A 27183-nucleotide genomic window follows, 5' to 3' on the forward strand; every position below is an offset into this window, starting at 1 on the left:
CGATGGAGCTCCGTATGCCACGGCAAACTGGCTGACACTGACGGCGGCGGTGCACAAATGCTGCGCAGCTAGCGCCATTCGACGGCCAACACCGCGGTTCCTGGTGTGTCCGCTGTGCCGTGCGTGTGATCATTGCTTGTACAGCCCTCTCGCAGTGTCCGGAGCAAGTATGGTGGGTCTGACACACCGGTGTCAATGTGTTCTTTTTTCCATTTCCAGGAGTGTATATTGTGTTACCCAAGGACTTCTACTAGCCCTAGTCTTTTTACCTACTTGGTCCTCTGCTGCCTTAATTACTTCATTTCTCAAAGCTACCCATTCTTCTTCTACTGTATTTCTCCATTTCTCCCCCTCCCCCCATCCCCCACCTGTTCTTACCAATCGTTCTCTAATGCTCTCTCTGAGCCGGCCGTTGTGGCTGAGCAGTTCAAGGCGCTTCAGTCTGGAACCGCACGACCACTACGGTCGCTGGTTCGAATCCTGCCTCGGGCATGGATGTGTGTGATGTCCTTAAATTAGCTGGATTTAAGTAGTGACCTCAGATGTTAAGTCCTGTAGTGAGCCATTTGAACCAATTCTGCTCTCTCTGAAACTCTCTTCAACCTTGTGTCTTTCAGTTTAACCAGGTTCCTTCTCTTTCAAAACCTACCTACTTGAAGTTTCTTCAGTTTTAATCTACAGTTCATAACAGATTGTGGTCAGAGTCCATATCTGCCCCTGGAAATGTCTTACAGTTTAAAACCTGGTACCTAAATCTCTGTCTTACGATTATATAATCTATCTGAAACTTTCCAGTGTCTCCAAGCCTCTTTCACGTACACAACCTCCTTTCATGATTCTTAAACCAAGTGAAATCTATGACTACGTTATGATCTGTGCTAAATTCTACCAGGCGGCTTCTTATTTCATTCCTTACTGCCTTTTCATACTCACCTACTACATTTCCTTCTCTTCCTTTTCCTACTATCGGGTTCCAGTCCCCCATGACCATTAAATTTTCGTCTCCCTTCACTATCAGAATAATTTCTTTTATCTCACCATACATTTCTTCAATCTCTTCGTCATGTGTGGAGCTAGTTGGCATATAAACTGTACTACTGTGGTAGGTGTGGGCTTCGTGTCAATCTTTGCTACAACAATATGTTCACTATAATGTTAGCAGAAATGAATATTTATAACAATCCCATTTTTTACGTAATTTAGATAGTTTGAGCACAGACTAGATGGATCTGCATTGTAACGGTTACACTCACGAAAGTTACATAATTCGTGATGTTCAGAGCAAATCTTCCCCATGAACCATGGACCTTGCCGTTGGTGGGGAGGCTTGTGTGCCTCAGCGATACAGATGGCCGTACCGTAGGTGCAACCACAACTGAGGGGTGTCTGTAGAGAGGCCAGACAGACGTGTGGTTCCTGAAGAAGGGCAGCAGCCTTTTCAGTAGTTGCAGGAGCAACAGTCTGGATGATTGACTGACCTGGCCTTGCAACATTAACCAAAACGGCCTTGCAGTGCTGATACTGTGAACGGCTGAAACCAAGGGGAAACTACGGCCGTAATTTTTCCCGAGGGCATGCAGCTTTACTGTATGGATAATTGATGATGGCGTCCTCTTGGGTAAAATATTCCGGAGGTAAAATAGTCCCCCATTCGGATCTCCGGGCGCGGACTGCTCAAGATGACGTCGTTATCAGGAGAAAGAAAACTGGCGTTCTACGGATCGCAGCGTGGAACGTCAGATCCCTTAACCGGGCAGGTAGATTAGAAAATTTAAAAAGGGAAATGGATAGGTTAAAGTTAGATATAGTGGGAATTAGTGAAGTTCGGTGGCAGGAGGAAGAAGACTTTTGGTCAGGTGACTACAGGGTTATAAACACAAAATCAAATAGGGGTAATGCAGGAGCAGGTTTAATAATGAATAAAAAAATAGGAGTGCGGGTTAGCTACTACAAACAGCATAGTGAACGCATTATTGTTGCCAAGATAGATACGAAGCCCACACCTACTACAGTAGTACAAGTTTATATGCCTACTAGCTCTGCAGATGATGAAGAAATTGAAGAAATTTATGATGAGATAAAAGAAATTATTCAGGTAGTGAAGGGAGACGAAAATTTAATAGTCACGGGTGACTGGAATTCGAGAGTAGGAAAAGGGAGAGAAGGAAACATAGGAGGTGAATATGGATTGGGGCTAAGAAATGAAAGAGGAAGCCACCTGGTAGAGTTTTGCACAGAGCATAACTTAATCATAGTTAACACTTGGTTCAAGAATCATGAAAGAAGGTTGTATATATGGAAGAATCCTGGAGATAGTAGAAGGTATCAGATAGATTATATAATGGTAAGACAGAGATTTAGGAACCAGGTATTAAATTGTAAGACATTTCCAGGGGCAGATGTGGACTCTGACCACAATCTATTGATTATGAACTGTAGATTAAAACAGAAGAAACTGCAAAAGGTGGGAATTTAAGGAGATGGGACCTGGATAAACTGAAAGAACCAGAGGTTGTACAGAGTTTCAGGGAGAACATAAGGGAACAATTGACAGGAATGGGGGAAAGAAATACAGTAGAAGAAGAATGGGTAGCTCTGAGGGATGAAGTAGTGAAGGCAGCAGACGATCAAGTAGGTAAAAAGACGAGGGCTAGTAGAAATTCTTGGGTAACAGAAGAAATATTGAATTTAATTGATGAAAGGAGAAAATATAAAAATGCAGTAAATGAAGCAGGCAAAAAGGAATACAAACGTCTCAAAAATGAGATCGACAGGAAGTGCAAAATGGCTAAGCTGGGATGGCTAGAGGACAAATGTAAGGATGTAGAGGCTTATCTCACTAGGGGTAAGATAGATACTGCCTACAGGAAAATTAAAGAGACCTTTGGAGATAAGAGAACCACTTGTATGAACATCAAGAGCTCAGATGGAAACCCAGTTCTAAGCAAAGAAGGGAAAGCAGAAAGGTGGAAGGAGTATATAGAGGGTCTATACAAGGGCGATGAACTTGAGGACAATATTAAGGAAATGGAAGAGGATGTAGTTGAAGATGAAATGGGAGATACGATACTGCGTGAAGAGTTTGACAGAGCACTGAAAGACCTGAGTCGAAACAAGGCCACCGGAGTAGACAACATTCCATTGGAACTACTGACGGCCTTGGGAGAGCCAGTCCTAACAAAACTCTACCATCTGGTGAGCAAGATGTATGAAACAGGCGAAATACCCTCAGACTTCAAGAAGAATATAATAATTCCAATCCCAAAGAAAGCAGGTGTTGACAGATTGCAGTTATAAGTGTCGAGGGGCATGAAAGGGAAGCAGTGGTTGGTAAGGGAGTGAGACAGTGTTGTAGCCCTTCCCCGATGTTATTCAGTCTGTATGCTGAGCAAGCAGTAAAGGAAACAAAAGAAAAATTCGTAGTAGGTATTAAAATCCATGGTGAAGAAATAAAAACTTTGAGGTTCGCCGATGACATTGTAATTCTATCAGAGACAGCAAAGGAAGAGCAGTTGAACGGAATGGACAGTGTCTTGAAAGGAGGATATAAGATGAAGCAAAACGAGGATAATGGAATGTGGTCGAATTAAGTCGGGTGATGCTGAGGGAATTAGATTAGGAAATGAGACACTTAAAGTAGTAAAGGAGTTTTTCTATTTGGGGAGCAAAATAACTGATGATGGCCGAAGTAGAGAAGATATAAAATGTAGACTGGCAAGGACAAGGAAAGCGTTTCTGAAGAAGAGAAATTTGTTAACATCGAGTATAGATTTAAGTGTCAGGAAGTCGTTTCTGAAAGTATTTGTATGGAGTGTAGCCATGTATGGAAGTGAAACATGGAGGATAAATAGTTTGGACAGGAAGAGAATAGAAGCTTTCGAAATGTGGTGCTACAGAAGAATGCTGAAGATTAGATGGGTAGATCACATAACTAATGATGAAGTATTGAATAGAACTGGGGAGGAGTATGTGGCACAACTTGACAAAAAGAAGGGACCGGTTGGTAGGACATGTACTGAGGCATCGCGGGATAACAAATTTGGCATTGGAGGGTAGCGTGGAGGATAAAAATCGTAGAGGGAGACCAAGAGATGAATACACTAAGCAGATTCAGAAGGATGTGGGTTGCAGTAAGTACTGGGAGATGAAGAAGCTTACACAGGATAGGGTAGCATCAAAACAGTCTCAGGACTGAAGACCACAACAAAAACAACATCAACAGAGCAAATTGCCTGATGGCATGGTCGATGGATGCTTCTCCCACTATTAGTTAATAATATTAATACAAACACTTACTTTCAGTCTTCTTTTGTGTTTTGCAGGTGGTTCCTGCTGATAGCATTTCATGCATGTCTTTTCAGTGCAGAGCACACACCTTGAGTGATCCCTATTGGTTAAGAGAAAATGGGGAGTAGAAGCAGCTTGATTCTGATTGGCTGACCTTCCCTCCCCTCCCTTCTCCTCCTCCCTCCCCATTCCCACACATGGAGGGGACTTTGACCATAGTTGACACTGACATTCAACGTGACATTCATCAGCTGTAATATGACACCAAAGGGCATTTGAAGGTTGACCTATACTAGCTGTGACATGAGAAAAAGAAAATTTCGATCCTGTTTTGTAGTGCCACGCACTAAGCGCGTGATATAGCAGCACAAAAAAAAGTTGCTGACCTAGTTGGTTCAAATGGTTCTGAGCACTATGGGACTTAACATCTGTGGTCATCAGTCCCCTAGAACTTAGAACTACTTAAACCTAACCAGCCTAAGGACATCACACACATCCATGCCCGAGGCAGGATTCGAACCTGCGACCGTAGTAGTCGCGCGGTTCCGAACTGCGCGCCTAGAACCGCTAGACCACCGCGGCCGGCGCTGACCTAGTTACACTACGTATTTGCACACGCTTTAACTCAAGGGAGTAGAATACATGGTGTCATTATGGATCTCTTAGAGTACTTGTAAAGCGAGTCTCTGGCGAATGTGCGTCCATTCTAGATATGTCCACATTCATCTCATGAATCAGCACCACTCTGTAATCTGTACTACTGTGTAGTTCAACGTGAAATGTGTAGGACATTGCAGCTGCTCATTCGAAATATAGATCACACAATCTAAGGTTGGCGTCCTTTGAGGGTTGGCCTTTAGCTACTAAGCAAATTCCTGACAAACTAAATGAGGCTGGATTCTTTTATACCAGTGACAGAGATCAAAGTGCATACTTCAGTTGTGTTGGGGGGTTGAGATGCTGGGAAGAAATACATGATCCAAAGTGCCTGTTCGTATTTCTTGCAAAGGGTGAAGATATTGTGGGTAACATTTGTCAGAAAAGAGATGTGCAAATTTCTGCAAGGCACGCAGGTAATATTAAACTTTCGTTATATATTCTGAAAGCAGCATGTGAATGCCAGAAGGAAGTGGGAGCGATATTCATCTCATTCAGGCATATCGTTGTTTGTGTTAAATGTGGACGTCCACTTTCCTTGTCTGCTGTGTGCCACAGACCTGTTTCAGCTACAGTAAGAGCATTTTTTTGGAGGAATTGCCATTTCTGTATTATACATAATCTGAAAAATATGCATATTTTCCCAGGGAAACACAACAATATTGTAACTTAAAAATAATTTATTACATTATTAATCTATGCTCATCTTTTCCTCCATTAAAACCACATGCCGTACAGCAATATTTACCACATACAGTATTTGTATTTTGTTATACATGCTGAATTCAGCATGTATGTAATTATACCCTACACCCCCAGGCCAAGGTGTATAGTTCAAAAATGGTTCAAATGGCTCTGAGCACTATGGGACTCAACATCTTAGGTCATAAGTCCCCTAGAACTTAGAACTACTTAAACCTAACTAACCTAAGGACATCACACACACCCATGCCCGAGGCAGGATTCGAACCTGCGACCGTAGCAGTCCCGCGATTCCGGACTGCAGCGCGACAAGGTGTATAGTACCTCCCACAATGTCATCAAATACGTTCTTCTCTTAATGGATACATATCTTAATGACGGAAGAAAGTAAAAAGGAAAAACATAATACTTGGATCTTTACAACATTTTGTTTGCTTTGATAATACGCTCTATGTCACCCCACGATACAGTAGTTTAATTGCTGTACCATTGTGAAATCTTACTGTTGAGGTACTAAGATGCTCACTGCTAGAGAAAGTCGGTTTGGTCTGAACTGAACTCGTTGAATCTCAATCTGTAATTGTCTTTCACACAAGTGATATCATTGTATATGCGTTACCTGAAACTTCCTATGACATACTACCTCAGATTCAAAGTCAGAGGAAATGTCAACAGTGACACACTCTCCTTAATGTTGATGAAATAAAACATTCTTATGAGCAGCATTGCTCTAACGGCTAGACGAGCTGATGGATCTGTATGTATGCACCTCGAATAATGCACCATTGCGAATGAATTTGATAGGATTAAAAAATAACAGCCAGCCAGTAGAGGAATTACAGGTTTATTAACTCTTTACCATGGTTTACAGAATTATAAATTTGTCTTCTGCAAAAGGAAAATGGACTAGTAGAATTACAAATTAACAAAATTTATATTGGTCAAAACCACAGTAAATGGTCAATAAACCTTTAATTCTGCTAGTGGTTGGCTATTATTTCCCAATCCTATCAAGTTTATACAGTCATACGACGATGCTGAGACACAGCCATGTTTAAAATTTTATGATGGGTTATATTTGTTTATGGAACTAAATGTCAGAAATTAATACGAGATGTAACCCCACATTATTACAGTTGTTGTTGATATTGTTGTGTGTGTTTATGTGTGTGTGTGTGTGTGTTTGTATACACTGTATATATAGGTCCTCAGCTGCCTATGATGCACTGTGTAGTCGCTTGTGGTGTATTTATTTTTAACTATAGGACTTTCTTCCTTAGATTGGTTGTAATAATATAGTAATGGAATTATGAATTTCTGATCGACCTGACAGTGTTAGTGTTGTGGCGTAACAAGCTAGTCACGCCACACAGAGGAGGAAGCCGAAAGGCACGTGTACACACACGCCGACTGGCGTCAAGTCTGGAACAGGATAAGTTATGACTGCTATAAAGACAATACGTAGCTTTGGTATATACTTAACTTTTAATGCTTCCTTTGGTACATCTCTCTTGACTATACAAATGAGACTCGTAAGATACATGCACTGATACAATTGGCGCCTTGCTAAGTCGTAGCCATTAACTTAGCTGAAGGCTATTCTGTCTCTCGGCAATTGAGAGCAAAGGCTTCGTCCGTATAGTCGCTAGCAACGTCGTCGTACAACTGGGGCGAGTTCTCGTACGTCTCCCGAGACCTGCCGTGTGGTGGCGCTCGGTCTGCGATCACACAGTGGCGACACGCGGGTCCGACATGTACTAATGGACCGCGGCCGATTTAAGCTACCACCTAGCAAGTGTGGTGTCTGGCAGTGACACCACATTCCTCCCCCGCAAATCGACGAACGGTCGTGTTATAAGGCTTCCGCCCGCCGTGGGGAGGACCCCATGTTGACGTATGCGATGAAGTGGGGAGCCTAACAACAGGCGAGGCTGTGCCACCCGCACCCGGCCATGCGGTCCGAGGGGAGCTAGGAAACGCCTGAAAACCTAGTCCAGGGTGCACGTCAACATGCGGTGTATGCGCCCGTAATGAGACAGAAGGGGCCGAAGGGTCGACCTCCATTGCGTCGGGGTATCCGACGCGCGACGACGCCATGTGGTCCGGAGCGGGCAAGAGTTCCATGGCGGAGGACAGCTGGTCACGGGAAGCGAGCGGCGGCGCGTGACCCAGGGAGGCGCTGGGCGGCTGCAGCGAAGCGTCCACTGCGGGCGGCGCCGGCGGTGGCTGCGGCGGCTGCGGCGGCGGCGCGACGCCATGGGGCAAAATGGAAGGCATCGTCGGTAACACCTGGGGATGAGGCGAGCCAGTAGATGGGTCCCCAGGGCGCTGACCGGACGGCACCGTCGCTGAAAGCAGACGGGGAGCGGCAGAACCCAGGCGACGGCAGAGGCGCAGCTGATTGAGATGCCGACGCACCTCACCAGAGGCCCCCAAAACCAAATACATCGGGCGGCCGAGGCAGCGAAGAATGCGCCCTGCGAGCCAACGCCGTGAACCGCGATAGTTGCGATAGAAAACAACGTCGCCAGGAGCAAAAGCAGTAGTCTGCCGCTGCACAGGAACCTGATGCGGCGGATGCAGCAAAGACATCAAGGTTCGATGAGGACGACCATGGAGCAACTCAGCCGGTGAGCTACCATCGTGGGGCTGAGAGCGATACGAAGACAAAAAGAGCAACAATGCGTCCTCCCTAGAATGCGACTCTTTCAACTTCAACATCTGTGACTTGAAAGTCCGGACCAACCGTTCAGCGGCACCGTTTGACTGAGGCGAAAACGGCGCGGATGTCAGATGTTGAATACCATTGGCCTTGCAGAATGACTGAAATTCGGCGGACATGAATTGTGGGCCATTGTCGGAAACAGTCTGGGGAAGACCTTCAATGCAAAAAATAGCGGACAACGCTTGGATGGTGGCAGATGACATCGTGGAAGACATCCGGACAACAAAAGGAAAATTACTGAAGGAATCCACCACAACCAACCATCGAGCATTCCAGAATGGACCAGCAAAATCGATGTGCAAGCGTTGCCAAGGGGAAGTGGCTGTCGGCCATGCAAAGAATTTCCGCGGTGGTGCGGATTGTTGTTCGGCACACGCCACGCAAGAAGAGCACATATTCGTAATCGCAGCATCGATTCCGAACCAAGTACAGTGGCTGACGAGCAAGTTGTTTCGTGCGCACTATACCCCAATGTCCTTGGTGGAGAAGCTTTAAGACAGAGGACTGTAACGAACGTGGGACCACGACTCTGGATTGATCATTATCCGAACGCAACAACAAAACACCACGTCGTACAAAAAGTCCTTGTGAGCAAAAAATCGGCGAACCAGCGGATCCTCGATCCGTGACTTTGACAAGGGCCATTGCGTAGCAACAAAACGCAAAACAGTAGCAAGGACAGGGTCAGCAGCTGTGGCTGTAGCGACACGACGAAAATCAATCGGAAACGATTCGACCACGTCATCGGTTTCCGAATCAATGAACATGCAAGCAAGTTCGGAAGAATCGAATGCTTTATCCTCAGCAACAGGCGCTGTACGTGGAGGTACAGGCTTCTTCGGATGAAAAAGCGATGTCAAAGGTTTGTGGTCTGTGATGATGGTAAAGTGACGACCATTTTGTCGCAAGACCTGAAATAACGTTCGTAGGTTGGCTAAATGTTCGTCTGCTGTCTTTCCGGAGATCACAATATCGTCCAGATAGTTCGCAGCAGTAGGGACCGACGCACAAACAGTTTGTAAATATTGCTGAAACAATGCAGGGGCGGATGCACACCCGAACGGCAGTCTTTTGAATCGGTACAATCCAAGATGCGTGTTAACCACCAAGACGCGCTGGGATTCTTCATCCACTGGTATTTGCAAGTACGCATCTGCTAGGTCCAATTTCGAAAAATACTTTCCCGGGCACAGTTTGTCAAAAAGATCTTCCGGGCGTGGCAAAGGAAAAGTAGCAGTCACAAGTTGTGGATTCACAGTTGCCTTGAAGTCCACGCAAAGTCTCAATTTTCCGGAAGGTTTTGGCAAAATTACTAAGGGTGAGGCCCAGAGAGAAGCCTGCACACGTTCAATTACACCTTGTCATTCTAAATCGTTTAATGTTCTTGCGACCTCATCACGCAATGCGCTCTGAAAAATTTCGGTTGCGCGTCCACTTTGAGTTCCAAATGTGCTTCATAGTTCTTAGCGCAACCAAGGCCCGGTGCAAAAATGTCTGCAAATTCTTCACAAAGACGAGAAACACTGGCGGAAGGCACAGTCTGATTCACTGATAGGACCTGATTTACGATTGACAAGTGAAACAACTGAAATAAATCTAAACCAAACAAGTTCACTGCAGTAGAAGAACGAAGAACGTAAAATGACACAAGTTTTGTTTGTCCCTTGTATGTGGCAAGAAGGCTGCACTGTCCTAACACAGGTATCTGCTGTCCTAAATAACTATTGAGCTGAACATTTGCGGCACGCAACGGAGGCTTGCCCAGCTGTTTGTACGTGTCTTGATTGAGCAATGAAACTGCAGCTCCGGTATCGAGCCGGAATGGTATCACTTTGCCTCCAAAGTCTAAGTCTACAAAAAGTTTATTGTCCTGCTGACGACAAGAGCGACTTTCACGTGCAATTTTAACTGATACAGGTACAGAAGCACTTGCGACTTTACGGGAGTTCCGGCGACGTCGACGCACACTTTGTGTGGGACGAACACAGCACTGTGAGATAAAGTGGCACTGGACAGGGTGGAATTAACGACATGAATGTCCATGGGCGAAGGTCCACGAGCCTGATTGTCCCTGGTTCGATTCCGGCGCGAAGCAAAGGGCCTGGAATGGTTTTGATTGTCTGATCTTAGCTTTTTCTGGCAAACACTTTGAACATGTCCTTTCTTATGACAGTAAAAGCAAATAGCTTGGCGTGACGGGCAATTGTCACGCGAATGTCTAGTTGCACACCGCGGGCATGATTTGAGCACGGCATTGGCCTGCTTACGCGGCACACGGGTTTGCGAGCTAGGCTGCAGCTGCTCGGACGTGCGCGAGGGCCATTTAACGTGCCGTGCTGCGCGCCCGGCGGGCCGGTTAATGTGACACACTGCTGGCGAAGTTTCAAATGATTCCTGAGCAAAGTCAAGTGTGTCTTGCCTATCTAAAATGTCTATCACTTGTTGAAGGGAGGGATTTACTAGTTTCAAAATCTGTTCCCGTATGCGAACATCAGAAACGTTCTGTGCAATTGCATCACGCACCATAGTATCTGAATACGGAAGTCCACATTCACATGCAAAATCACAATCCCTAGTAAGTCCTTGCAATGTTGCAACCCACTCCCTATTAGTCTGACCGGCCGTACGTTTGGTACGAAAGAACGTATACCTTTTGGCAACTACATTAACTGTTTCTTTGAAATAGGCATCTAAAGCAGACAAAATTTCGTCGTAGGACAGAATTGCTATGTCGCGTTGGGGAAACAATTTCACTATCACACGGTAGGTGGACACACCGACACAAGAAAGCAAAAACGGCTGCCGCTCATTACCTTGAATTCTGTAGGCGGCCAGATAGAAGCCAAACTGGCGTGACCATTCTGGCCACGTTTCTTGCGTTGAATCAAAATTACGGAAGGATGGTGCAACGGCGTGTTGTGGCTGCGGTAGCGATGAAGCGGCGGCGGCCGCATCAGGGTGCAGCGCACGTTGACCCTGGACGAGCTGTCCAAGGGCATCCAATAACGCCTGCGTCTGCTGATTCTGCAAGCGATAAAATTCGGACAGTACATCTGGAGAATGTGGCGAAGCCATAACACAAATAATGCAGAGCAAAGCAAGTAGAAAGAACACGATCCTGTAATCCTCGTCGTCAATCTGTTGTGGCGTAACAAGCTACTCACGCCACACTGAGGAGGAAGCCGAAAGGCACGCGTACACACGCGCCGACTGGCGTCAAGTCTGGAACAGGATACTTAATGAATGCGATAAAGACAATACGTAGCTTTGGTATATACTTAACTTTTAATGCTTCCTTTGGTACATCTCTCTTGACTATACAAATGAGACTCGTAAGATACATGCACTGATACAATTGGCGCCTTGCTAAGTCGTAGCCATTAACTTAGCTGAAGGCTATTCTGTCTCTCGGCAAATGAGAGCAAAGGCTTCGTCCGTATAGTCGCTAGCAACGTCGTCGTACAACTGGGGCGAGTTCTCGTACGTCTCTCGAGACCTGCCGTGTAGCGGCGCTCGGTCTGCGATCACACAGTGGCGACACGCGGGTCCGACATGTACTAATGGACCGCGGCCGATTTAAGCTACCACCTAGCAAGTGTGGTGTCTGGCAGTGACACCACAGTTAGCATTGTCAAAGTTACACACCTAAACTACGTGGTTGAAATACACATATGTCGTAATAAATAATGTCTCACTGTTAGGAGCGTCACGGACAATTAAGAATAGGTGTTTGCTATCAATGAATGTGTAACTCTCCTTAATGTAGGGCACGCCATTGAATACCGCAGTGACGCTTTCTGCTGAACACACCCTATGTTATAAATCAGCGTATGATGAAGAAAAAGAATTGCGGTATTCTGCATTATGCTGTAGGAATCAACCTGCTGAGGTGGGAACTCCAATAGCTACAGCTCCTGTTGCTTGATATAAGAGGAAATGTGTTTCTCTGTGTCACTGTGGTTGCAGCGCGAGATGGAGCAAGAATGGTGTGGTGGCCTCATCAACCCAGCATGCAGGTCGGGTGTCATGCTGCTCTGTTGTATGGTGCATAGGTAAACATGTTGATGAAAAATTTCGACAAAAGGTTTATTATGGTATCCCGCCACAGTGCGTTATTTGAAACAAATAATTCGGACATTTTGACAGTTTAAATTGCATTTTTTTTTCTCGCTCGCTGCGCTGCTGTTGATGGAAGATGGGGCAGTTGCTGACTGAAAATTGACAGTATGTGATTGTCCTAACCACGGCCACTGTGGTCACAACCACGGTGTGTATCTCATATGCAGATCGTCAGCCGACGCAAGTGGATTGCTGCGACGTCTCTAGAGACCTGGTATATCGCCTCTTTTTACTGTTAATATTTATTGTCATTTTATTGTATAATAGAAAGTTCGCATCCATGTCGTAAACTGATTGCGTAATTGTTTTCTTCTAGCATTTATATCTATGTAAGAGGGTGCACACATTCTGTATTAATGGGACACAGTTGGAAGGCTCTGATACTTTTACAAGTTCAACTACACTAAAGCGCCAAAGAAACTGGTACAGGCGTGCGTATTCAAATACAGAGATATGTAAAGAGGCAGAATACGGGACTGCGGTTGGCAACGCCTATATAAGACAAGTGTCTGGCGCAGTTTCAACTTTCTCTTGCCGTAAACAAGTCAGGAAGAACACATGTACCTCAATACAAAGAACGCGTCTCTATCACTGTCTGCTACTGATATCAGTGAGTGTACTCAACCAGTGTCACAGAACTACTGTTGAGAAAACTGGGAACTTTCCGAGCTCACGATTCTGATTGGGCATGGAAGGAAGTAATTCAATTGTAAGTTAACGTTAACGAAAATGAGGGATTTTATGCAGGAATGTACATGAAACTGCCAAAGATAATACCAGATAAAATGCAGAAATAAACATATAATCATATGACAATGCATGCTACAAGTAGTCTGCTGTAGCAGGATTGTATTCTGCAAATAAAAATGCAGAACGTGCAATCAAATTTTTTCCATATGGAAATAAATTACACTTCTCCAACATACCGTTCCATGTAGAGTTGAAACATGATCACATTTTCTAAAAACAGGACTAAGACGTGTCTTTAAACATTTACGGTATCCACTATTTAGACTGTGATTGGTTGACTGTAGGATCTAAGAGGAAAGACAAATTAGAGTTGTATCACTGCTTATTGCAAATACAGTCACTACAGACATGTGAATCTGCTATTATCTCAGGTTTTTGATAATACAGATATACGTCATTTCTATGACATAAAAGCGCTTGTCGATGTGAGCACGGAACTGTACAACCAACCATCAGGATTCAGTTGTACTACGCAAACTCTGCCTCTGTTGTTTTCATTCCCACGATAGACTACAGGCACAGTCAGTTGACTGTGCACAGTTTAAATCAGTCACGAGTGTCATGCCTGGCGAAAAGAACCAGTTTGTAAAATATAAAAAATTGAGTGATAAACTGAAACTTCTTTTCGTGGTTTATGTTGATACGTCGATATTATTGCTTATGATCTTGAGAGGCGATATCGGTGTACTGTAGAGCATCTTAATTTGTTTGGCCAACCGTATAGAATTTTATATAAGATTGCATTTCATGGGTTTTATTTAAATGATCATTTTAGTATAAAAAGTTGCCAACCTTTCACCGTAAGACTTTTCTTAGAGTTAAAATCAAGTTGCACCTTCGGTGGCAAGATTAATATTTTAATTGTTAGTATTTTGTACCATTTCCATCCCCCCTACAGCGGGGTTCATAGTTTGTGTGCTTGTATAAATTGTTAAAACTCTTAGTTTAAAGTAGTCTGGTGTGTTGCAGATTTTCGCTAGTGTAGTCTTTCAGAGGCTGTTGTGAGCGGTCGTAACTATGGCCGTGTCAAAAGGGAGCGGCAAGGTTCTCTGCTCAAAAGCTCATACAGTCAAAACTTGTTTCTTTCTGCTTCTGAATAAATTGTAAATTTGATATTTAGAGGTTGCTTTCTGATTATAATTTTAAATCAGTTTCTTTTAAAAAATGCTTTTAGGCACTATTAAAGTGAATAAAATTCCCATTTGTTAAAAGGAATTTGGTTATGATTTCATCAGTTACTCCCTGGCAACTACTTCCATGCTTACATAGTGTGATTAAAGGTGTTAATGTTCTTGATTAATCGCTAGTAAATAAAATAAATTCTTAAGAATGTTCTTCGAAAATAAATCACGGTTCAAAAAGCACGGCCAATCATTGGGCGAGACGTCTGCCATATTCGTAACAAGGTCCCGCAAACCTGTTCGATCTGCCATGTGCTGGCCGTTCGCACACAGCTGAGACTCCTGCAATGTTGGAACGTGTGGACACTCTCCTTCGAGGTGATCGAAGGATCACAATCATACATCTCGCTGCTCAACTGGACGTCTCTGTTGGTAGTGCTGACACACTCATTCACCCCGTTAGGTTACTCAAAGGTGTATGGCCGCTGGGTTCTCGCCATCTAACAGAAGACCATAAAGAGCCATGAAGGACCGAATGCTTGCGCTTTACGAGGGTGACCGTGACAATTTTCTGTCGAACAATGCCGCAGGCTATCAAACATATGTTCATCACTTCGAACCGGAAACAAAACGGCAATCCATGGATTGACACCACACCACCCACCTCTCATCATAAGAACAAGGCCGCACCCTCAGCGAGTAAAGTCATGGCGACGGTCTTCTGGGACTCTGATTGGGTTGATCTGTTGGGTGTCCTCCACTATGGCGCAACGATCAACATTGTGGTGTATTGTGCTACCTTCAGGAAACTGAATAAACGACTTGAGCGCGTTCGTCGCCACAAGAATGCAAACGAACTTCTGCTACTCAATGAGCCCACGGCCTGACATCCAGACTGTGCACCCGAGACGAGCTCACAAAACCTCACTGGGTTGTGCTTCCTCACCCACTCTACTACTTGGGTCTCACACCTTCCGACTTTCATCTGTTTGGGCCAATGTACTCTGCGGGAATCAGTATGTGGATGATGGTGAGGTCGACGCAGCCGAACTTTGGCTTCCACGTCTACCAGTAGGGTGCTACCAAGCAGCCATACAGGTCCTCGCAGTAAGGTGCCGTAAAGCCCTCACATTGAACGGAGATTACGTTGAAAAATACGGTTCTGTAGCCAAAGAGTAGATAATAGAAGTAATACAGTGTATTCGACTCCTGAAAAAAAACAATCTGCTTTCAGGAAAAAGTGTCTTACAATAATTATTAAACGCCTCTCGTACCACTGAATTTGAAAAAAAAAAACATATCTTTCACAAAGAATGTTCCAGTAATGTGCCATGAGAGGCACTGGAATATAAATTTCAGATTTATTGATTCATTAAATTTTCTGACGTGCATCTTACCTCAATCAGAAGAACTCAAGGTAATGATGTGATGTTTACCTAATGACCGATAGTTTAATTTAGTTAACCTGAAGGTAATTTTCCCATACGAGAAGGTCATCAATTAAACGATTCTCCTGGAAGATCTCCTGCCCTCAGTCGAAGTCTGTTAGCAGGTCAAACGGTAACAGAGGCTGAGTAGCAAACAGAGTGCAGTGTATGGAACGCATTCAGGTGCAAAACAGGCGACTTGGATTTAAAAATTGATGTTTTGCTCCTCGATGACGTGTTTGACAGCTTTCGCAGCCTTCGCCTTCTGGCATATGAACTGAACAAAATGGTTCAAATGGCTCTGAGCACTATGGGACTTAACATCTATGGTCATCAGTCCCCTAGAACTTAGAACTACTTAAACCTAACTAACCTAAGGACAGCACACAGCACCCAGCCATCACGAGGCAGAGAAAATCCCTGACCCCGCCGGGAATCGAACCCGGGAACCCGGGCGTGGGAAGCGAGAACGCTACCGCACGACCACGAGATGCGGGCATGAACTGAACACTGCACATTATACACTGAGGTGAAAAAAGTCATGGGATACATCATAATATGTGAAAGGTAACGCCCCCGAATTTTTTATTCTGTTCTCAATATTGGTTGAGGTATTACATGTCGTACATATTACTCGGTCGACTTTCCCCTTACGCTGACGCAATTTGCAATAATCTCCCGTTAGGGGGGCTCCGAATTTTAGCGTGTAGCATGGCGGTGTGTAACTAACTATTCGTCCACACATGGAATACCGTCTCCTTGAGTATGGCAATGGCACACCGCCCAGGAGTGCAGAAAAATCAACAACAATCCGACGTCTTGGGTTCTCTATCTTCGGTCATCCTCCATACAGTCCCGACTTGGCTCTAACCGATTTTCATCCATTTCCAAAACCTAAAGAACATCTTCGAGGACTTCACTTTGACAGTTATGACGCGGTGCACGTAGGGTGATGTGGCTCCGTAAAAAATGACAAACTTCTACAGTGATGGTATCGGCAAACTGGTCTTTGGTTGGGAGAAATAAACTCATCGCCAAGGTCATTATGTTGAGAAATAAACGTGTAGACATGAAGAATAAAGATATAGAATGTTTATAAGGTTTGTTTCATTTACAAATCTCTAGGAGTTTTCCCACAAAAAATTTGGAGGCGTTACTTTTGAGAACGCCTTCGTATGTGGTTTCAACAGAGTGCAACCTCAGCTTAGTTTGCACTTCTTGCTCGTGTACACTGCGCCAAACATAGCCCGAGAAGAACATAGGGATGGGGTGTCCTGCTTAAACTCTTGTGTCCGAGAAACCGGTCGAAGTTGAGGATGTGGCAAGAATTCTCGTTGCCCGTGACATTGTTCGAACAACACCTGAATTGTCTGAACAGATAAATTAAACCTTTTCCGACAACGTCATTCCTCCATGCACCTTAATACAGTAACATTTTAAAGCCGTACATAATGTGTAAGATAACTAGAAAATTTGTATCTTTATTTATTTTGTTATCGTCAGCGGATCACCGGTAAATTTGATTTTATTTCATTGTGACTTACAACTACCGGCTTTGATGTTCGATGTCTAGATTCCTTATCGTAAATTGATACACATGCTTATCACAGTCCCCACTGGCCGTTTTCATCATCATCATAGTAACGCATAAGAATGAAACTACACATTTACGATCTCAAAATAAAATGATAGCAATGAAATTACAGCAGCGCCAGTCTTTAGTGTTGCAAGAGAATTGAATTGTTCAGCTTGCTTTGTGAAAGCGTCTGATGTGTACTGTTTGATATCGTCCTTCATTTGTCTCTACTACTCATTAAAATCTTGACCATAACACCAAAATTTTGGAAAAATCTGTTCAGTATATTCCAGTACTCATTATCTGCTACTACTGCTCTATCATTCTGTCCTTTGTCAGCTGATCAGACCCAGGATCTCTTACCTCGAGTCTCACCACTAAGTTCCTGCTTCCATTCGCATGTTCGCCGGATATCTGCACTCGTCCATTCGAATTAATGCAACTTAATTTAGTCTCTTGCTTTATCACTAACTTCCAAGTTCACATTCTTCCACAAAAGTATGAGTACTTCTAAATTATCCTTTTCTGATCTTCCTATCACCCACGTTTACCTGTCCGTGTTGCGCTGTGCTCCAAATGAACAATTCCAAACTTCTTTAGCTTTACCCTGTGATTTGACTGAAAGAATCTTTCATCAGAGCCGGCGTGCCTACCATCTATAGCTTTACTCATAATATTTGACCGCACTTTGTAGTCACACCCATATTTTTAATGTGTCTACTGCAACTTTTTGATATGCGCTTGATATATTATTGCGCTTCCTAACACTTCTCCCAATTTATTTACTTTTGAATCTCTTAAGCAGCCGTAACATTATTTGATCGAAAATATCTCTAACAGAAAACTATCACATATTATTCTAAGAAACAGAAAGGATGTATTCTAATATATGCAGTTTCTTTGCAGAGCGATAGATACATTGACCGTTGAAGAGAGTTTTACGTAATTTGGTGTAAAGCGTAGCCAGCCACATACAGTAGAGTCTACTGAAATATTACATGCTTTCAGGCCTACCATTTTCTTCTTTTTTTTCATTGATTAATCGTTTCAATCTCACTGTTGATCCTACTCATAAGTTCTGCGGGATGCTCGCGGACCCTTGAAGAAGAGGAGTTTGTGAAGAAGCGTTGGAGGAGATGATAATGATGTAGAGGCAAAAGAAACAAAGAACAGGAAAAAAAGAAGTGACTTAGTAACCAGGAAGAGTTTATTTGAGTTAATGATCCTCAGAGACTTGATAAACAGAGAAATTTGCCGACTGTAGTCTAAACGTTCATAGCGCTGTGCCTGTAATTGCAATTTGCTGTGTACTTTCTTGGGCAAGAGAACGTAATAATTATGGCCTTGACGAATAGTGTGGAGCTTGTTTGAAGAGTCTAATTCTGTGAAGAAGATCGACTTCTAATACAAAGGTTATGAACGCTTGACTACGATTTAATAACTTATTTTCAGGAATTCCTCTGGGCAAAGAGAGCGGCGCGAACTATGCGTTACTGCCATCCCCTGGAGTTATGAGGATCAGGCAGTCCCCACAGACGTCTAACAAAACTATGGCAACTCACGAAGGTAATGATGGGCTCAGAACAACCACTGTATTTAAAATACTGTCATATCACAAATTAAAGGATCTTCGAGCTTCAAATGGCGACACTGTGAGTAGTGAAATGTGACTGAAAACATGAAAATATATCGCACATGTGACACGCCAGTACGAAACCGCCTGTTGTGTTTGCAATGGTCCTCTTGAACAGGTGACATCGGAAGAAGACTCCTGAGAGTAGTTCGTAAGGAAGAAATGTGACACCTTGAATTCGCATCAGTGGCAGATTAGAAACAGACCTCATCCATTCTGGTTGGACTGGAAGGTAGTGTCATATCACATTTGTGGAGAAGATTGCAGGAGGGATGAAACATTCAATGTCTGGAGGGGCAAAGTTGGCCACGTAGCACAAATCAGCGCGAGGGACGTTATCTTGTCTTACAAGCCCGACAACTCACAATCAGGACAGCACCGATTCTGGCTGGAGACCCCGTGACAGGCTTTGGGTCGCGCATCTCCCATCTTACTGTACATCACTGGCTTCGAGAGATTACCCTGTACGCTTGCGAGCCGCCAGATGCATTCCCCTCACACAAGCGCAACGTGTAGCAAGACGGATGTGTTAGATCGGTTACCATGTTGGACCATCGCGGACCTCCAGAAGGCACTTGTGCAGCAACAGGGAGAAAAGGAAGAAGCGAGATGCTGCAGACGAGACAACCTCACAACAGTGTAGGGGGCTGTTGTGCATCCTTTAAGGTCACGCCACCAGCAAAAGGACATCAGATGCAATAGGGGCAATCCATTGCCCACATAGGCTTCCCTGTATATTGCGTACCTATATCTCTTCGTAACGTATTCTGCCTATGACTTGTAGAAATTGTATAGGAGGCCAAAATAAGGGATTACGTAACGTTGGATAGCTCATTCTCACGACCAATAGACAATATGTACATAGAAGAACCAATGAGGAAAGTGAAACGTAACGTCGATACGGGAGTTGTTGAGACAACGAAGAGATAATCAACATGATATGGTCTGCTGAAACATAATAATGGTCTTGCAGATGTGGTCTATCTATGAAACTAAATGAAAGGCTATTTACCTTGTGACATACGAGTTCAGCTTTTTTTTATTTGTGAAGTATATTCAGTGGGATGCCTTCATGCCCTCCAGTACTGCACATAGCGTTGCCCACTGCCCACTGTCGCCGTGTGTTTTTTGTTCGTCTTTTGTTATCGTCGACGTGTCTGTATGTTCGTTTATTGTGTGTGTGTGTGTGTGTGTGTGTGTGAATGTGTGAATCTGTGTGTGTGTGTGTGTGTGTGTGTGTGTGTGTGTGTGTGTGTGTGTGTGGGTTTTGTGGTTTGGTGGTAGATTGAGTTATCTTTTCGTCTGGTCATGTTCTACATCTCTGTAGGATTTTTAGTGTCTAAATTGATCAGTGAGTTGTTACTTGTGTTGATAAGGTCATTTATTACTTTCTTGTTCACTGCAATGGCTATTTGTATGTCAAACTCTTCCTGTAACGCAGGAGTTTTCTGTTGGAATAGCTCATTCTAACAATTTCCACACCACAAGACACGCAGGCCAACTCCAGTAAATCGCAAAATCGTGAGTAGAACCAAACAGTAAGTTTACCCTTCAGAACTTGCTCCAGAATAGCTGTTTCTCGCGTACCACCAACACAATAACAAAAACACCTTAATATAGTAAGATATCTGTAATCATTATAAAACTCAATTATTATGTACTTGAAATAAAATATGTTAGAAGCCATTAAGGCTGCTTCACAAATAAAAAGAAGCGTAACGTGTATAGCACAAAACAAAAAGCCTTTCCTTTAGTTGCATACACAGCTCCAAGAATGACGTTATCAGTAGTCATCTAAGGCAAACTGAAACTGTATGCTGAATAAAATAGAAAGTTTTCTATCTGATGGCTGTAATATGCACGCAAACAGAAAGAAAACCAAGGTAATCGTTCGTGCAACAGATGAAAATGATGTATCGCTAAATGTTAAAGACAACTGAAAATGAAATGAACAGTGTTTGATATCACGGTAAAAGAAAGCAAAACGCAGTTCTACAAATAGAAACGCCTATTAAAATAAAAAAATATAAACACTGACACTAGAACACGATTCTGAAAAAGTTGTGTTTAGAACAGAGTTCTGTATGGGGGCGAACCATGGATAATTGGGAAGTCACAAATCAAACGATTAGGAAACGTTTGAAATGTAGCCTTACAGAAGACTCTCGATCAAATGGATTTATCTTGCAGCGAACCAACGAGAAAGAGTAACTAATAAGAGACATAACGAAGCGAAGACATAGAATGGTTGTCCAAATACATTGAAGCCTCAAAGAAACTGATATAGGCATGCTTATTGAATAACGGAGATAGGTAAACAGCCAGACTACGGCGCTGCGGCCGGCACAGCATATATAAGAAAAATGTCTGGCGCAGTTGTTAGATCGGTTACTACTGCCAAAATGGCTGGTTATCAAGATATAAGTGAGCTTGAACGTCGTGTTATAGGTGGTGCACGAGCGATGGGACACACCATCTCCGAGGCAGTGGTGAAGTGGGGATTTTCTCGTACGACCATTTCACGATTGTACCGTGAATATCACGAATTCGGTAAAACATCAAAGCTCCAACTTCGCTGCCGCCGGAAAAAGATCCTGCAAGAACGGACTGAAGAGAATCATTCAACGTACAGAAGTGAAAATCTTCCACAAATTGCTGCAGATTTCAGTGCTGGGTGACCAACAAGTGTCACCGTGCGAAGCATTCAATAAACATCATGGATATGGGCTTTCCTAGCCGAAAGCCCAGTCGTGTACCCTTGATGACTGCACGACACAAAGCTCTACGCCTCGCCTGGGCCCGTCAAGCCGACATTGGACTGTTGATGACGGGAAACATGTTGCCTGGTCGGACAAGTGTCGTTTCAAATTGTATTGAGTGGATGAACGTGTACGGGTATGGAGACAATCTCACGATCCCATGGACCCAGCTTGTCAGCAGGGTGGAGGCTCTGTAATGGCGTGAGGCGTTTGCATTTGGAGTGATATGAGACCCCTCATACGTTTAGACGCAACTCTGACAAGTGACACGTAGGTAATCATCCTGTCTGATTAGATGCATCCATTCATGTCCATTATGCATTCCGACGGACTTGTGGAAATCCAGCAGGATAATGCGACACTCCACACATCGAGAATTGGAAGAGAGAGGCTTCAGGAACACTCTTCTGAGTTTAAACACTTCCGCTGGTCACTAAACTCCCCAGACATGAACATTACTGAGCATATCTAGGATGCGTTGCAACGTGCTGTTCGGAAGAGATGTCCACCCCCTTGTACTCTTCCGAATTTATGGACAGCCCTGCAGGATACATCGTGTCAATTACCTTCCATCACTACTTCAGACATTAGTCGAGTCCATGCCACGTCGTGATGCGGCGCTTCTGTGTGCTCGCCGGGGCCCTACACGATATTAAGCAGGTGTACCAGTTTCTTTTGCTCTTCAGTGTACTAACCCTCCTCACTCTCCACCCCTCCCCCAAACACACACCATACGATGGCATGTTAGGTATGGATGTTGATGACTCGGTGCTGGAAACTGCAGTTGAAGGATTGGAATAGAAAAATAGCTGCAGGTGTGTAAGGTGTCAGGCAAATCCAACACCTTCCATGAAAACCCTGACATGATAAGCAAATCCAGTAGTATGTCACATAGCTCCGAATAAATCGTGACATTAAATTAACCAAAGTAATACGAGTAACGAGTGAGCAGATGGAATACCACAGACTAACACAAGAATGCCTAAATGCATGTCATACCTTCCCACCGTGAGACAGACGCAGTTCCGAGGGAGAAACGAGAACAGAAGCCGAGAGCAGAACCGTGTTAAGCTGAAGGCCCTACGATAAGGGACGAACAACCACGTCGCCAGCTAACCGCTAGGACCACCCCCCAGCCCATGTTAAAAGCTAGAGCCCTCCAGAAGAACAGTATAGATCTTACGATAACACTAAAAGGACCACCCCAGCCGCAGGTTTTAGCGTGAGACTTTTTCGCGTCTCGGTTACGTCAGGATCACCACCCAGCCCATGTTAAAAGATAGAGCCCTCCAGAAGAACAGTATAGATCTTACGATAACACTAAAAGGACCACACCAGCTGCAAGTTTTAGCGTGAGACTTTTCCGCGTCTCTGTTACGTTGCAAACTTTAAAGACATTGCCCCACCACGAAAAGTATAACGTTTCTCATTGGACAGACAGAATTTTTGTAGGCGGAGCTTAAGGTTAACATTGAGACCCTGATTGGTCAGATGAAAACACAGCCAGATAGTTTTTTTTTAAACCAACTTCGGTAAATTGTAGTAAGGAGAAGTTAGAGAAGAGTTCCTTCTGAGACGGCGAGGTGAGCGGAGCTGTGCTGTTCGCCGCCCCCTGACGAACACCGACAAGGTAATGAACGCACGCGATACCGCATAACAGCGCATAAAGCTTCACTCAGAACTGCAGAAGTCTCATCTGTTACACCCCATTTTGCGTAACACTAGTGTCGATCGTCAATTAAAGCTCATGGTGTTCACATTTGCCACTTGAAGTAAAAATCTGAAACGCGATGATTTTTCTGTTATATAGTTATTGAGAAGCCACATCAGCCACTGTAATTTACGACAAGTTAGATAAGTAATTAAAGATAATTGAGGGTCACTGTAGACCATTTTGATAGTTTTCTCTCTTGCGAAACTTAATTTAAACCTAGATTATAGATGTGATATGGCATAGGTCATCCTTCGATCCATTGTAGAACTTGGAAACCCACTCAGGGAATATTCGTTCACATTTTTGTTGAGCGCAGTTGGTTTTTATCATCCTGTATTAAAACATTTCCTTTTATCAATAGTGCAATTTATAAACAATGTTTTGTGAGTAGAATAAAATTTCCAATGGTAAACTTAACTGCTTTTTCGAGGTTATATTACCAGCTAACTAAAAATAGGAAAGCCTTGAACCCCTTCCACTAAATTTAGTTAGTATTAAGATTCTTTTACAGGGAGTGCAGTAGAGCTGACGCTGAAATCATTAAGTATTTGGTTATATCATCGCTAGTCTCATTGAACTCTTCTGAACTCTACATGTCATGTGTGGTCTGGCGTCTCCTTACCAGCAACAGGTCCCAGGTTCAAACTAGTCAATTCCCTAAAAACCACGCTCAGAGCGTCGTTGCGCGAAAGTGGTAGGGAGACACGGTATAGAACAAACAGACACCACGCAGAATGTTAGAAAATGGCGACCCTGCCAGGATGGTAAAATACCATGATTGAAGGTGGACCACATGCCTAACTAGGTCAGAAAAATATCCTGTTAAAAATTTTCGTAATAAAAAAAAAATTTTTTTTGAAAGGCATAAATAGTTGAAAACAGTAGCTGCAGCGATAGATAGTGAGACATTCTAGCAGAGACAATAACATAATTAAGTTATGAATTTTAAAATTTGTTAGAATTAAGTTTTCTCCTCAATGCAAGCGCACAGGTGGCGGATACATCGTTGACAAGTTGGTTCTGACCCAACGAGTAAGTGAATTGATTGTCAAGTCGTGTGTGCAAAAAGTTCTGAAAAGCGTGAGATCGTATGAGAGCATGTTGACTCGAAGTAGGGCGCGTGAATTGCTTTTAAAACAGAAAATAAGGGATTCGGAAAGATTAGCAATGGAAAATCGAGACCTTGACCGAATTGAGGTAGAGACCCAGCATGAAAATGGACAGAGAATAGAGGACAGTACAACAGACGATGCAGTATCGCAAGAAATAGGACATATAACGCACCATATTGAGGATAATGTACGTCAAGGCATAGAAAACATAAGTCAGCATACGACAGAGGAGCAGGAAAGTAGCGAGACAGTCGATGAGGATTCTAACTTGCGTCTTGAATACGTAGAACCCATAGTACAAGTAATCAGAGCTCCCTCACCACATACAAGGAATGCGAGCAGAAACGTGTCACAGCACATTTCAATGCAATCCGTTGCGAACCAACACTTGGGCGAAAACACAGAGCGTAGGACGTCGGAAGAAAACGCAATAGGACCCGCCAATCTGGCAGAATTATTACAACAAATTACGGAAACCATGACAAGGCAAAATAAAGACATAGCGAACCAAATTCAAATTTAGAATGCAGAAACCACGAGACAAATGCGTGCGATTAAAGAACAAAACAAAAAAAATTCAGTTACACCTAAGTCATATTGAAGACGAGGCAAAAGAATCTCGAGAAGTGATAGGAAACTTAATAACAGGTCACAATCAATTGAGAACAGACATTGACAAGGTACAAGCGGACGTACAAACATTGCGTAATGCCACTCAGGACGAGATCAAAACATTACGTAACAACACTCAGGGCGAAGTCAAGAAACTAGAGAAACAGATAAACGTAATTACTAGACAAGCAGCAGGTACAGCGCGTGAAATTGTTGAAAACAGTGTGTTACACAAACGTATCACAAAAGGAGCGCTGAAAAGATATGATAACCGCATAGTCAAAATAGAAGCGCAAACGAAGCAACAATTTCAGAAATTGCTAGCAGAGTTATTGCAAATCATTGAAGAGCGTAGTGAACAAGATCGAACAAGCACTGAGTCTGCTACCACATCCGTATCTGTAACAGCACCGGAAAAACAAGCAATTAACGAAGATATCTTGCGGTTGCGATTCCAATCACATGCGGAAAGTAACATACGTGAAATCAGACAGCCTGCACTGCGGGTACGCGAAAGTTACAGTGGACAATATCCAATGGATCTACCACAACCGGAAAGAACGACGGGAGAAATGATCAGAAACAAAAGTGGCGAAGAATCGCGAATTTCATATGGAACTATGACGAAGTACGACAACGATCATTTCCTCACAGACAGAAAATTTCAACACTTTCGAGAAAGAAACTCATTACATCCACGAACTTTTATTGATAAATTCCGAGTAGGATTACCAGAACACTGGACGCTAGCATTCAAATTAGACTTTATATGTGCACACATGTCAGGAACAGTCGCAGAAACCATGCAGAATGTTGCAGCGACATGCCGATCGTAGGGAGATTTCAGGGAGAAATTTCTCTCACGATATTGGTCCAGCGAAGCACAGAACAGAGTGAAGTACGAATTATTACAGAACCCATATTTTGAAAATTCAGGAGAGAAGAGTCCCGTGAAATTTTTCGAATTAATGGCAAAGAAAAATCAATGCTTAGATGTACCATACAGTGATGGAGAGTTGATTAAATTATGCGCGATGAAGCTACCATTCAAATACCAGCAATCATTAGTAGGTCGTGGAGGCAATGACGTCGAAGCATTTAAAGGTATTCTAAGGGAACTAGAGTTCATATTTTCGGAAGATGACGCAAGAAAAAGACGAAGCGCACGTGAAAACGAAAGCAAAAAGCAGTGGAATCCACAAGACACAGTACGAAGAAACAATAATTACGAACCACGTGATAACTTCGCACCAAGAAACGACAATTGATTTCAACAAAGAACCGGTTATGGGTTTAGAAGAGAATATGGCAATAACTATAATTCACCCAGGAACGGCAACAACTATTACAGAGGGAATAACGACAACCGGAACGGGTACTGGAGAACCAATAGACCAACAAATTATCAACAAAGAAACCAATATCAACAAGCGGAGCAAGGAAAGAGAATACAGATAGAAGAGGTGGAGGTAAGACCACCAAACCCCGAAAAACGTTCGAATTGACAGCTAAGCGCCTATGCCAAAGGGAATGACGCACCGACCCAGGATAATTGCAGCACCTTGAACAGAGAAGTAAATACCTTATCACGAGAAGAGAAGAAGGAAGAAACAAATCCGCAGGGACCAGATAAAAACGAAGACAAGAAAATAACAATATCGTGTTAGGACGAAATTAATTGGGAGAATACTGACGATGAAGATGACTTACCAGAGGCATGCACAACGAATGTAGGAGGAAAGGACGAAGTAATGAGTATTGCAGAGCTATTTGAGATGGAAACCAGGGAAAGCGAATTCAATGAGGATAATGCGCAGTCGACAGAAGTTGAAAATAAGTTACGAGTGGGCACACAACCCATCGTATATAATGAAGGAAGTTATGAAGCGATAATTAGAGCATTTAGATGCGATTATGTGGAAGTAGCGACGAAGAAGGAGATGATAGACGAGGATGAGGAAAAAGTAGAGGATGTTGAAGAAAGCGTAA

The sequence above is a fragment of the Schistocerca nitens genome, chromosome 2 (genome assembly GCF_023898315.1).
Source record: "Schistocerca nitens isolate TAMUIC-IGC-003100 chromosome 2, iqSchNite1.1, whole genome shotgun sequence".
Taxonomy (NCBI): domain Eukaryota; kingdom Metazoa; phylum Arthropoda; class Insecta; order Orthoptera; family Acrididae; genus Schistocerca; species Schistocerca nitens.